At 37.0% G+C, this 14430-nt stretch overlaps 1 non-coding gene across 1 annotated transcript; it reads left to right on the top strand.

Annotated features, from left to right (window-relative positions):
• The first annotated feature begins 5569 nt into the window (after positions 1-5569).
• Positions 5570-5726, top strand: LOC141421930 (U1 spliceosomal RNA). Its single transcript, XR_012446616.1, has one exon. It is a non-coding gene; the product is annotated as a U1 spliceosomal RNA (small nuclear RNA).
• Positions 5727-14430: the final 8704 nt, after the last annotated feature.

Raw genomic sequence — 14430 nt, 5'->3', positions numbered from 1 at the left:
CACAAAAAAACAGGTAAAAAAATCATGAAATCATTTAGCTATTTTTTATATGAACACTACTTAAGGAGACAAAATAGACATATATATCATCAAAAATCACTTGCATAGCTTGTTAATCTATTTGTAGTATAAGATAAAAGAGGAAAATAAAATTAGGTTCAGCTAATTGGTGTTTGTATTTGTTTCTTATTTAGAAGTTATGCAGATTTCCAAAGATTATTTGTCAGCTAACTTAACCATTTGTTTAACCAAAGATTTAAATCTGGGCAGGCAGAGTGCTTGCTAGGCAGGCACTAGCAAGTGTGAGGCCCTGAGTTCAAACCCCAAAACCACCAAAAGAAAAATTAAAAGACAAAAAAAAATTTTAAAGAAGATTTAAATTTAATTAAATATACGGAAATTACTAATTTAGTTAACACATTAAATCATATCATTTGTAGCATACAATTGGTGGTTTTCATAAAACTAAACCTTTAAAAAGTTATTCATAATTATAATTCAATGTAGTTGAATACAGTTTGTGCACATGAGTTATAATTTTAAACAAATTTTAGAAAGAGTGCCTTTACTTAAGTAACAAAACTAATCTAGAATATTTAAGAAAGTTGAATCGTGAGAAATTTAATGTGCTGACATTTTTCTGATAGAGTAAATTTTAATAGTTTTTTAATCATTCTAAAGCACTTCTGCCTTATAACTTAAGACATTTCATGTTGTAACTATAGTAACAGTGCTATAATATAAATACATTTTTCACTATCCACAAAGGGAAGCACAGCTTGATAACTTATTTTTACTTTCTTTTGAACATCTGAGACTATTTGTACTAAATATTCTTGAGTGGGCACTTAATTAATTGATTTTTTTTAACCAATCTTTAGTATTTCTTGAGAGGAGAAAGAAGAAATAGAAAACACATTAGAAGGAGTCACCTTCATAACAAATATAAAAATATTGCTGTAAAAAGTATTGTCATGAAGTGATTGTGTATAAAACACCAAAGAATCAATAATGAAAACAAAATGAAATAATGAAATAAAAAATGAAAACAAAAACTCTTCAAAGTAATAAGAGATTACAGCAGAATAGAAGGCTAATATACAAAAAGTAACCACATTTCCTCTGAAAGGAAAAAGGGAAGAAAATTTAGATGTAGAAGATCAGTCTGACATAAACACAAAAGAAAATGACTTTACAGCTGATGTAGACATATGGGCTCAAGACAGTTTTATTGGTTCTTATAACTAAAAAGCCAGAATTTATTAACCCCTGAAGCAAAAAAATCTATAAAAATAAGGAAACAAGCCAAAAACCACAGAGAAGAGGCTATGATGTGGATATGACTCCAGAGTGTCCCCTCAAAGCTTCATATGCTGGAATCTTGCTCCCTGGAGTGTTAATGTTTAAGCAGTGAATCTTTAGAGGAAGGTGTAAAAGGCACCACCTGTGGAAGGGATTAATGCTGGTATCCAAACTGTATTAGTTCTCATGAGAATGGGCTGTTAAAGAGCAAGTTTAGCCATCTTGGCTCTCTCTCATATGCTTCCTTGTGATGATCTCTTCCACATGCATTCCCACCATTGCGATGCTGTCTGCCATGAGGCACTCACCAAAACCAGAAGACGCTGACACCATGCTGTTGAATTTTCAAAATGATGAGCTAAATTCTTTATCATTTGTTCAGCCTTAGGTATTCTGTTATAGCAACACAAAACAGACTAATACAGAAGGATATGTCTCTTCCAATAAATGAAATAATCTGTTAGACAAGATAGCCTCCTCACAAGGTTTTTTTATTTTCTTTTTATTCTAAACTCCAATTTAATAGTATTTTCATGTCCCAAACTCTCAGAAGTAGCCTCTGAAATTCCAAATTGTCCCTGGTACTATTATGCTCCTCAGGGAAATAGGAGTATCAATTAGCATTGCTGTGAAAAGACATGTGGGATGTAGATGTTTACGTAAGACAGATAGGGATTTAGACTGAGAAGACCCCAGCAGAACTACAGCAGTTCAGAGGCTCATGCTGTGTTACTTTGAGTTTCTAGACATTGAACAAAGGCCAGTCACACAACTAACCAGAGGCTGGATAAAACCTCTTGATCCTAAGCACATGAAAACTCTAAAAAGTAGGTTTCAGAGACACAAAGAGAAGATTTAGGGAAAAGATTACAAAAGGCTTGAGGATGGTGACCAAGGCAGAGTTTACCTTCACCAATGGTGGCTGATGTGAACATGTAAGGCTATTTCCTTCAACCTGGGTCTGGTTCAATGACACACTTCTAAGCCATGTACCATGTCATCTCCCTATAGGTTATTTCTGTTAAAGACAAAATACACCCAAAATGCTAAGCAAGAAGACAGATCCAAGAAGCAGGTGTTAGAAAGCTAGAAAATAATTTACCAGATAATAATATTAATCAAATTAGATAATAAAACAATAGAGTCCCAAGGGACCTAACTCTAAAAAAAAAAGAAAAAACTAAATAAACTCAGTGTTGAAAGGTTTCCACAAATGTCAGAACTCAATTTAAATGGTGACTTATTTCCAGCCCATTAGAAAGGTTTATGTTAATCAGGTAGACAGAGAGTGTCTAAAGAGGTGTGCAGCATGATAGCGTTGAGAGCTCTAGTAACCTCCATGACTTAAATTACTTTCCAGAAGTGACTACTGCTATCACCTTGGGGATTAGGATTTCAAATATGAATTCTGAGAGGACACAAACATTCAGACCTTAGTATCCTGGCACAGTCTTTTCCTGAAACCTGCCCAAGTTTCCCTTCCTGAATCTGTGGCTTATGAAATTGTGGTTTATGAATTTGTGGCTTAAGAAACCATGAAATTGTGGCTTATTGTATGGTTTGACCTTTAGAAAACTCAGACAGACATTTTTCCCCTAGCTTGTTCCTCCTTCTCTAATTTATAATTTCACTCTTCACTTTACCACTTGATTGTTTATTTTCCTTCAAATCTAGTATGGAACAGGGTACTCATTAAAAAGTCAAATAATTAATTAATGACTTTATAAAAATTGCCTCCCATTCATGTTTATAATCCATTAAATAGTGTCCAGTAATAAATAATATAATCATGGTGAACAAAGATGTAACCATTTCAACTTGACATTTAGTTGTAATGATGTAAGTTGAAGAAACTCACTAAACTCTAAATCCCACCCTGAAATTAATAGCAATTCTAGAATTATCTTGATTTATTATTCTTAATAAGGAAACGTAAAGAATGATAGCTGCATACATATATGTGAAACACTATCATCAGTGTGTGTAAAACACTGTGCGTGGCATTTGAGATAGCAGGATTTCAAAAATAGAAGATAAAATCCTTCCTTTGAGAGGTTTGCAATCTGGCTAGGAAGCACACACACACACCATATTAAGTTGTATCATGATTACAAGTCGAAGTTGACTTTTTTCTGGCAAACCGTGTTGCAAACCAGCATAACTTTGTTTCTTGTGAACAAGGAACAGGTCTTTTTTGAGCCATTAATCCACTCCCTTTTTACATAGTAGATGCTCCCTGAAGTGGGTTTGATTTGGTGAGGCAAACTTCTGAACCAACAGTTAAAGTTATGAATTCTTTTTTGTTGTTGTTGTTTAAATGCATTTGCCAGGAATTGTTTACATCTTGCAGCACAACTTCAGGATTTTCATCTTCATCTACCCCAGAAGAATACTGACTGGAAGTTAATTAATTAGAATATTGCCAGCCATACAAGTTCTGAGAAGACACAGCAGGATGACTTTGTCCGTTGAGCTCTGGAGTAAAGGGGCAGCAGTACACTCACACCTCCTTAGCAACAGCAATGAATTGGCAGCCTCGACCCATCCGATCCTCTTGGGGATGGATTACGCACTCAGTATTTGGATGTAAGTTTTTTCATGGAAATATAGCTAGAAAACTAAACTTCTATATCAGGCTCAAAATGTAGAGTTTCTCTTCAGAGATTTTTACTGGTTCATTCTCATGTTAGCAGATGGTTCAGGGAAAACTGAGAATAATAGAAAAGAAGAAAATGAGTTGTATTGAAAATATCTATGGTGGGACTCATCCTGGTCATGTAGTTGCTCAGAGGTGAGTGACTGAGACTGGCAGTGTTATTTTTCTACCTTGAGACTTGAGATATGATACATCATTGGGGCACACTTAGGCAGACAGAGACAGTCAATGAAGCTCACTAGAACTGATCAGGTTTGAGAGATTACTGTGGAGGCTCCACTTAGAACGAAGAAAGTGTCTAGGGGATGTAGAAAGCTCAGTCACAATTCAGGCAACAAGTAGCATTGAAGTTTGTAGAAGTGGCAGCAAGATTACAATGACAAAGACATGTGGCTGGCAGATGAGAATCATGGGAGACAGTCATACCCAGCTTCAGTTGTAGAGTACAATCCACTTACTCCCAGAGTACTCAAGGACAAGGCCTGGGGCAGCAAACAAAGGTGAGGCAGTAGTAGGAATCAAAACTCCACCCTCACCATTGAGACTCCTCCTGTGGGAGGGGACTCTGGGACTGAAAAGGTCAGAGAGGACCTTGGGTTAGCACTAGGATACCCTGATTTTTTGCTGCTCACCTCTCTACCCTAGGGAATTGAGGTCACTGAATACAGTTTAATGCATAAGGATTTCCTCTGGGAATTGTGCAGAGCTACATATTCTAAAGACTTAACACAGGCTTACAAAATGAGATAGGAACTGTCAGAATACTATCCATCTACCTAAATACCTCATATTCTACTGATTGCACTTCATCTCTTCCCTCCACAGTAGTACTGCTGATTATCATATGTGAACAAAATGACAAGACAGAATTACGCCATGACTCAGAATTTGAAAACACAATGCTATCACATATATTTCCTTTAAAACACATATACTAAAGGAATAGACGGTGATTTCTATATTTTCAGAGCATCAATTATGCATATTTTATTCTTAAAATACAAAAGGCTGATAGAGAAGATTAGTTGCACTGTGGAATCAGTTGGTCTTGGGAGTCAAGAACTTAGGTTTAAAGTCTAGCTTTTCTATTCATTTTGAAATGTTGAGTAAATTACCCAGTATCTAAATAGTGACTAAGTCAGCAAGGTTCACAGAGCTGGTAGAAAAATAAAACATTAAAGCATTTCATGTAGCTTTAAGATACTGGGCACATTTTGACCGATTCTTAAGTTGGAAAGCTTTTCTGTTTAATTTGCTGCATCTGTGAAATTAGGTAGTTTACTTCTTAGTACCCTAATTTATCATTAACAATGAGCTGCAATATCAATGTCAAAAGAGATAGTCTCTTCCTTCTTGTCCATCTAACACTGAGCCCTGGTAAGGCCATAATGCTAAATAGAAATAACTCAGATTTTATTGGGGGCATGGGTCAAGTGGTAGAGGCTTGCCTAGCAAGCACAAGGACCCAAGTTCAATCCTCAGTAACACAAAAATACCCTTAGATTTTGGTGTCAGGTGAAATCAGATTTGAAAATGTGATCTTTCTCTTCCCAAATATGCAAATCTGTGCAAGTAATTGGATATCTCTACACCTCAATTTCTTTTCCTGTTAAAGGCAGAGGAAATACCAAGATCAGAAAGGTGGTTTTCCAAGGGTAAGACTTATCCATTGCACTCCAGATGCGCTAACCCCTGAAATTTCCCCAAATGTGGGAAACTCGACTGCATAATTTGTGATAATGGGGGGCTGCATTTATGCTCTCCCCTATTAAAAAAAGAAAATAATAATAGCTATCTCACAGAGTTTCTACAGAGATTGGAAACAGTATGTGTACAATGCCTAGCATGCGTACGAGGTACTCAGTAAATGTAACTCTATTATCAAGGAGAGAAAACTGCATGGCGTAGTAGAAGAAATTGAGGTTAGTTATAAGGTTAAATCTTAACTTTGGCACTCAGTAGTTTAGGAAATTTAAGCTCACAGAAACTCAAATGTACTCACCTTTAAAATAGAAATAATAACTGCTTTTGTGCTTACTGTTGTTTAAACAATGCACTTGGCATAATGGATATCACTTAATAGGCACTAGATCAATGATCATTATCATGGTGTATTATTATATTAAGTTTCCTGATGCAAGTTCAGGTGGGCTATATTTACAATGATTTGGTTTTTGGCTGTTTTTTGGTTTTTGCAGGGCGTTGGCAGTGCTGGGATTTGAGGGCTAGACAAGCACTTACCACTTGAGCTATGCCCCCAGTCATTTTTGGTTTGGCTTTTTAAATAGGCTCTTGTGCCTTTGACCTGGGGCCAGCCTCAGACCACAATCCTTCTATCTTTACCTACCAAGTAGCTGGAATTACAGATGAAAGCCAACATGCCCAGCTTGTGTTTTGAGATAGGGTCTCATTAACTCTTTGCCCAGGCTAGCCTTGAACCTTGATCTTCCCATCTCAACCTCTTGCATAGCTGGGATACAGAGTGTGCCACCACACCCTGTCTGAATTGTCACTTAAAAAAAAAATGTACCTTGTTTTACTGATCTTATTTGACTTTATTTCCATATTGTGATTCCTTTGTTTTATTCTTATTCATATCAAATGAAGAACTAAAAATCATATTAAGAAAAATGTTGAATCCAAATTACAGACATCTTATTCAGTTAAATGAGTTAAGTTGGTAAGTTTCTGGTTTTCTCATTTCCTTTTTCTTTTTTTTTAAAGCAGGTTATGTTTTGGCTTCAGAAAGGGAAATGTTGCAGTTGAGATAGAATAGAGATACCCTTTAAAAGTTAAATGAAATAAATAGACTTGCAAAAGAAAAAAAGGGAATTTTTCATGAGTCCCTGGAAGCTAGCAAAAAATGCGTCAAAATTGTTGTTTTCAGTAATAGTTGTGATTACTTAGTTAAAATGCCCTGTATGAGATGCTTTCTATGTTTTTGGTGTCTCTGCAAGGAAAATTAAAACAGAACATACAGCACTGGGGCCAATTTGTTTCCAAGGAAGTCAATTATTAATACAGTATTTAGTATTTAATGAACTAAGCCTATGTATGTGAAATGCTGCAGAGAGATCTCCACACCAGCCGAGAACAGGTGTCGATGTAAGCTTTGCCCGTATGTTTTCCAGCTGATTAGTACCCATTAAAATGGTAATAATCTAATAAAATTGACTTTATATTCCAGTGGAAGTAGTAACTCCCCTGTGTGTGTTGGGAAATGGTTTTATTCCCATTGCCATGGCAGAGATAGGACCGAAGCAACAAGAATTCGCTCTCTAGGCACCTTGAATAGTCAGAATTTCTTAACATAGGCTTTGCTCTTCAAGCCTCCCTTTCTTCTGTCCCAGGTAGTCAGAACAATATGCTTCTATTCATGGGAAGGACAAAGAGTTACCCACTCACCAACATCTTCCTTGGCAAGAGGAAAAGAAATCAGATCCTTAGTAAACAATGCTGCTTTGTCTGCCCTGGAAGACTAGATAAAGCTGTGGGTGTCCTTAGGAACCAGTCGGGCTGTAGGTGTCCCAGGGAGCCCTGAGTAGTTGCTAAGGAAACTCTGAACCTCTCCTGAAATAGCTGTTTCTTTGGGGAACCCCTGACTTTGTGATGGTCCCAGACAAAACCGTGATGAATGCGAAGCGTCACAACACTCCAGATCACAATTCCTGCCTCATTTCATGTCACACTCTATTTCATCAGTCTCAGCTAAGCCTGGCAAAACTTACTTGTATTCTTCAGCCAAAAGCTGAGTTCAGGAAATTTCAATAATTTAGTAACAATTTGGGGGAAATCGGAAACCAGAGGCTATTTGCAATGCAAACAGGATCTAAGCTCACTGATTAAAGATGGGTTGGAGGAAATTTAGGCAAGTGGCTGAGTCTAGACGGCAGAGGCTCTTATGCACTCACCTGTCCCATTTACCTGTCATTCCCAAGGCCTTGTTTACTACATGATGGAGCATACATCATTGTTCTTATTAACTCCTTTCCAAGAGCATTGATGGTACATACTAGAAAGAATGAATTTTGGAAGTACAATGTATGTCTTCACTAATTAATTTTACTAGTGACAGGTCCCTGAGGGCACTTGGGCTATAGAAAGGAGGCATAGTGAGAAATGAAGACTTTGTAAAAATTGTGAATGGGAGAGCAGCAGCTCAATACTCATGTCAAAGCTTGTCTTTTGCTTATGTGCTTTGTAATATTGAGAATGTATAATATTCGATTGCTTTCTACTTCTGATTACCATGGGGTCAAAATGACTTAAGAATTGTTTTATTAAATGTGAATTTTCATTTTTAAAATCGAAAGCCTACTTCTGATTGGGGCAGAATAGAGTTCTATTCAAAGGAAAGTTTGGACAAGTCCCAGATAAAAGCAAAGAAAGAGGTCTGTAGTATTGAACCATCCTCTGCTTTTCTGGGTTGCCATAGGACACACACTCACATGCACTCATACACTCACACTCACTCACACACTCACAGACAGAAACACACTCATACACATGTATTCACATTCATACCCACAAACTCACAAACACATCACCCACACAAACTCTGAAACACACTCACACATATACACTTACACACACTCTCACACAATCCACAAACCCACCCACACACATACACTCACACACACTCATACACAAACTCACATGCAAACTCTCCCACTTTCACACATTCACACAAACACACTCAAACATGTCTTTATTCTTTTGTTACATGGTGTCCAGTTTCCTTCTGCTGGGTTACTATTTTCCCATATTTATTTATCAAGTCTAAGCCCACTAGAAGTTACCAAGACTAACCCCTCTAGAACAAAATAGTGATTTATAAACAACAATAGTCACCAAACAATTTCTATTTAACTAGAATAAAAACCTTAGGAAGAAGAGGTAAGAATTTCCATACTCGTGATACCACTTACTTTTTCCAGTGTGGGACTTGTATTATTCTCCATAATTTATAGATGATAGAATGGAAGTCCACAAATCCTTAGATTTTGTTTTCATAAATAGGTGAGATACAACCCCAATCATAAAACTCCAAATCAGCAATACTTCTGTACCCCACAGGAGTCAAGTACTGTTGTATACTTAACAGCTAAGGGGAAGGAAAAGATCAATGGCTTTTTGTTATAATCATAGTCACACAGGAGATAATAAATTTTGACCAGAGGGAGTTTAGAGGCCTTAATTTGAGCCGGCTGTGAGATTTCCTGGAAATGGTGTATTTGGAGAAAAGAAGTAACCAAAAGCCAAAGGAAATCAAGAACCCTTGGTTAAGACAGAAAATGAAAATTCTCACAGAGGGTATTTTTCTACAACTTTCCTGTTTTGCTCAACTCATTTTGTCAGCAGGGGTTCTCTTGTGAAACAGAAAAGGAAAAAAAAATCTTTCCTTAACAATAACATCCACATGTCATGAAAGAGATGAAGCAGTAGATTAAGTATGAAACACAGATATTTTATTGCCCTAAGGCATTACTCATTTTCCTGACACATTATGTTTTTAATTAAAATTTCATGTGAGTTAATTAAAATGTTCACTTGGGCACTTCCCCCACCCTTCTTATATGGGCTCCTTGTTATTCTTTTAGCTTTTTTGGTAAAACTCAGTTTCGTTTTCCAGCTGCAAATTTAGCAAGCAGTCTGTATATTAAACTAACTTTAAAAAAATCTAATTTAAAAATAATTCATCCTTAAGTGACCCAGGAAAAGAGGGGTGGTTAGTAATAGAATCATTCTGCTCTCTGGATTCTTTCCTAGTTACTAATCAAAAACTTATGAAATTGGCATTGATAGAAAGTATTAAAAAAAGTACCATGATTTTTCTTGTAATACACATGTTTATCCATCTATATTCCCTTGTTCTGTAAAGGATTGCTATGATTGCAGCTATGGTTATATAACCTCACTATTCTCTAAGCTAATTGATTATCTTTTGGTAGACATTTATTGAGTTTAATTTATAAATTGCCCAATATTCTGAGAGAATCCCTCTTGAAAATGTTGATAGACAGATACAAAGATATACTGGATCTGTGAGGGCAAATAGGCTGGGATGGGTATACATATTGGTTCATTTGTAAACAAAGGAAGTTGTGAAAAGGACTCAAGAAGAAGCAGACACTTCAGCAGAAGTCACATGGCCCAGGGGGTGGATCAGAGATAACCTTCAGTTGTAGTTGCACTCAAAGGCCTGGCTGAGTGTCTTGACATAGTCCATTCTTTTATCTCTTTATAATAACTTCTTTTTCATAGATTTGCCTAAAATGAAATTTATAGCCTTATAAATAATAAGCTCTCGCAAAGCCACCCATGCTTCAAGAATTCATATACTGTCAGACATGAGACTGTGAACATACTAGAAGAAAATATAGAAGTAACACCTCAAGTTACTGGTAGAGGCAAAGATTTTTTTGGATGAGATCCTAAAGTAGAGGCAACACAAGAAAAAAACAGATAAATGGAATTGTAGCAAGCTAAGAAGCTTTTGCACAGCTAAGGAAACAATCAATAGAGTGAAGAGACAACCTGCAGATTGGAGAAAATATTTGCAAACTATTTATCCAACAAAGGATCAATAACCAGAATATGCAGGAACTTAAAAATTCAACAGCCAAAAAAGAATAATCTAATTTTAAAATGTACAAATGATCTGAATAGAAATTTCTCAAAAGAATATATACAAATGACCAACAAGTATATGAAAACTGTTCAATATCACTAATCATTAAGGAAATGCAGATCAAAACCTCATAAGGAGATATCATCTCACCAGTTAGAATGGCTATCATCAAAAAGACAAAAAATAACAAATGCTAGTGAAAGTGTAGAGAAAGGGGAACTCATACACTGTTGGTCAGAATGTAAATTAGTACAGATATTATGGACAACAGTATGAAATTTCCTCAAAAAATGATAATAAAAATAACTACCATATGATCCAGCTATGTCATAATTGGGCATATAGCCAAGGGAAATGAAATCAGTATATCAAAGGGATACCTGTATTCCCACATTTATTATACTACTATTCATAATAGCCAAGATCATGGAATCAACTGAGGTCGTTTGACGGATGAATAAAGACGATACGTATACATACACAATGGAATATATTCAGTCATAAAAAAATGGAATACTGTCATTAAAGGCAAGAAGGATGGAATTACAAAGTGAAATAAACCAGATGTAAGTGTCTTAGCTCTCTCTTTCTGGGGCTATCTCCCATGGATTCTTCCTGCACCAGAATCATGCCTCTGTACCACCTCCCCATAATTACTAAGTCCCCTTCCTGGGCCAGTATGGCCCAGTTCCAACAGATAATTAGGGCAATGACATGCCTAGGCTTAGACTTCTGTCACCCTCAGGTACTTTGTTATAGAAACAGAAAACAGATTAATACAACTATTGCAATCACAAAATGACGAAATACAGGTGCCCTGCATGTGACTCTGTCACAGAGAACAAGAGTAACAATGAAAAAACTGTATTGTGAGGACAGTGATGGAAGGAGAACTCTGGAAATCATCAAAGAAGTAACTGGAAACTTGAACAGCATGGAGAGTCAACAAAGGCACCCTAGAGAAAAGAACAAAGTAAATTACAACTAAACTCCAGCAGGGGAAGGAGGAGGTTGTTAGCCACTAAGTGATGCAGGTACTTTTAGGGGCAAACTCCTATATTATTAAGGCACCTTCAAAATGTCCTTTCCTTTATTTTCAGATAAAACTTTATGACACAAGCTGAGCATGCTCCTAGGCATTTCTGTCCATTATTCCAACATTTCCAACTTGAATAAGCATGCCCCAAATGTGTCTGCCACCTTTTAAAATTATGACCTTAAACTGACCAAGGTCAGGAATGTGCCCACCCCTAAGATGCTTCCTGTGTGAATATGTACAGGCTCTCCAAATAAAATCTCAGTTCCTTTGGAAATAAGTCCCATGCTCTCCTTACATGTTACAAGTAATAAATGTTTCTTCTTTTTTTTTTTTTTTTGGTCTTGGACACTCTTGTACTCAACCAAGATGTGAACCCATTGAATTCTGTTACAAATTAGTAACCAAATGGGACATTTCCCTTGAAGGCTCATAGGCTTTTGCTCTATTCCCCAAAAGGAGAGAGAGTAAAGAAAGGCAGCCTGTCCTGGGCTGACCCCTGTCATTGTTGGAAACGGTCCCAAGCCAGTAAGGGAATATCTTCTTAGGGCCTGACTTATCAGTCTTGTACTGCCATGTACTTCTGGGTGAACTTGGCTGTGGCTCTGAACATTTTGTTTAGAAATTTCACCAGATTGATGGATGGTGCTGGTCTCTTGAGTTGCCTAATAGTCTTGATAGCAGAATGGAGAAGGCCGGGGTGGATTAGAAAAGCACAAAAGGATCAGCAGCAGGTCTGAGATGTAATCTCAGGTCTGGGAGGTCGAGAGATTCTTTCTGTCCATGCTGACACCAGATGTCAGGAGATTGAAAGGAGTTTCCATCTTTAAAGGGAGGTTAAGTGGGATCATCTGACCATAAAAAAAAAATGGCATCTTATGGAAAGATTGGAAGAAATCTCTGTCCTGATTGCCAACAATTTAAAGTTTAGGAGGTTTAAAAACATTTTCCATCCTGCAGATCTGCATAAAGGTAAAGGAATTTCAGAGGGAAATGGGTGGTCTGTTTACTTAATTGGTCAGTTGGTTTTGTTTTTATATTCTAGAACCCCTAGATGTGTAATTTTACAACTTCAATGCTGTAAAATACCAAAGTCAAATTTTTATGTAAAGAATTATAATGTGACCTTTTTTTCCAGCCCTCCCTACCCCAACCCAGGGGGGGGTGGGAATCTCACTTCTGGGAGATTGAGAGAAATCTCCAGTATGAACCTAGGGTTCCTGTCAGTCAGTGGCCCTAAGAAGACCTTTCTGGCTTGGTAATGCATATGTCCTATTATCTTGTTTATCTACATATCCTGTCTTTCTTTCTTCCTTTTTTTTTTTTTTTTTGGCAGTACTGGGGTTTGAACTCAGGACCTCACGCTTGCTAGGCAGGGGATCTATCACCTTAGCCACTACACCAGCTACATATCCTGTCATAACCTCAATGTTTCTTTTGTCTAAGAATTTTCATTCCTATTGTTTCCTCTCTTGCACTCTGGACAGCCAGTTCTCAGATTCTAGCATTCTTCAAAAGGGGGCAGAAGGGTATCTTTAGGTGGCATCACTGCAGGGGACCTCAGAGGTATGACTCAAAAGTAGTAAAAGGAAACTGTTTCGGCAACACTTCAACTAAACATGCAGCTTTGTCTGGAAAGATTTCTCAGTTGCCTTTTGGATTCCTTTCCTGCCTCTACACATTTGCTACTTCCTACCCAGAGAAAGACAGAGAAAGAAAGAAGGGAGGGATTTCAAATGTCTCCTGTCTTGGAGGAGGTGAATAAATGAGACAAAAAAACAAAAGTTCTAATTGTCAAAAAAGGTGGCCTGAATGATTATTAAATTTCCTCATAGTTCAATTCATTATAGAAAAAAAGTCTGTATAACTAGCTTCTTGGACTAATTAAGGCCCTGAATTTAGAGACCATAGGTAAACTAACAGAACCACACTGCCAGAAAAATAATATTCAAGCGAGTCCTCCTGCACCTCCATTAGCATGGGCATGACAAGCTAGAGCATGCTGCTTGGAGAGGACTGACAAATGAACTGTAGTCATGTCAACAGCCCCAGGAGGATTAATTTCCCTTGGTTTTTATAGATATCTTCACTGGGTGGATAGAAGCCTTCCCTTACAGAGCAAAAATGTGTGAGACATTATAAAAGGACTTTGAAAAAAGTGAGCCCCAGGTTTGGGTTGCACCAATACACCCAAATGACAATGGATCCACTTTTATTTCAAAGATAATGGGAGGAATTTCCTGGATACTAGAAGTACAGTAAAGGTTACATGAAGTATGGAGATGCCAGTCAGCTGGCAAAACTGAAAGGGCCAAATCATACACTTAATGTTTCTTTCCTGAAACTGAGTCAAAGCTCATGGAAATTGGCTAAAACTTGTACCTGTTGCTCTGACCCACATCACAGCTGCCCCCAAAGGGAAGTTCAAGCTCAGCCCCTTTAAAATGTGATGTGTAAGAGTCCTTATTAGGAGAAAACTAGCTCTAAAATACACCCTGATGTGGAAATTGAACTGACAATAAAACATAATCTAGGGAAGATAAATTCACTGGAAAAACAGACACATTAAAGAGAAATAGAATTGACCCAAAACATGACAGAAAACTACCATATCACAAAGATAAATAATGAGAGGTATAAAGGAACGAAGAAAATACAAATAAGCAGATAATTAGCAGAGTGGTGGGAGGAAGCACATACTTATCAATAATAGCCCCAAATGCAAATGGGTTAAACTCATCAACCAAAAGATGTAAACTGGCTGAATGGATTTTAAAAACCAAACAAAACAGCAACAAAAATTAA

Source organism: Castor canadensis, chromosome 3, assembly GCF_047511655.1.
Source record: "Castor canadensis chromosome 3, mCasCan1.hap1v2, whole genome shotgun sequence".
NCBI lineage: Eukaryota > Metazoa > Chordata > Mammalia > Rodentia > Castoridae > Castor > Castor canadensis.
Note: the sequence above shows the minus strand (reverse complement) of the source record. Positions and strands in the feature narration are given on the sequence as shown.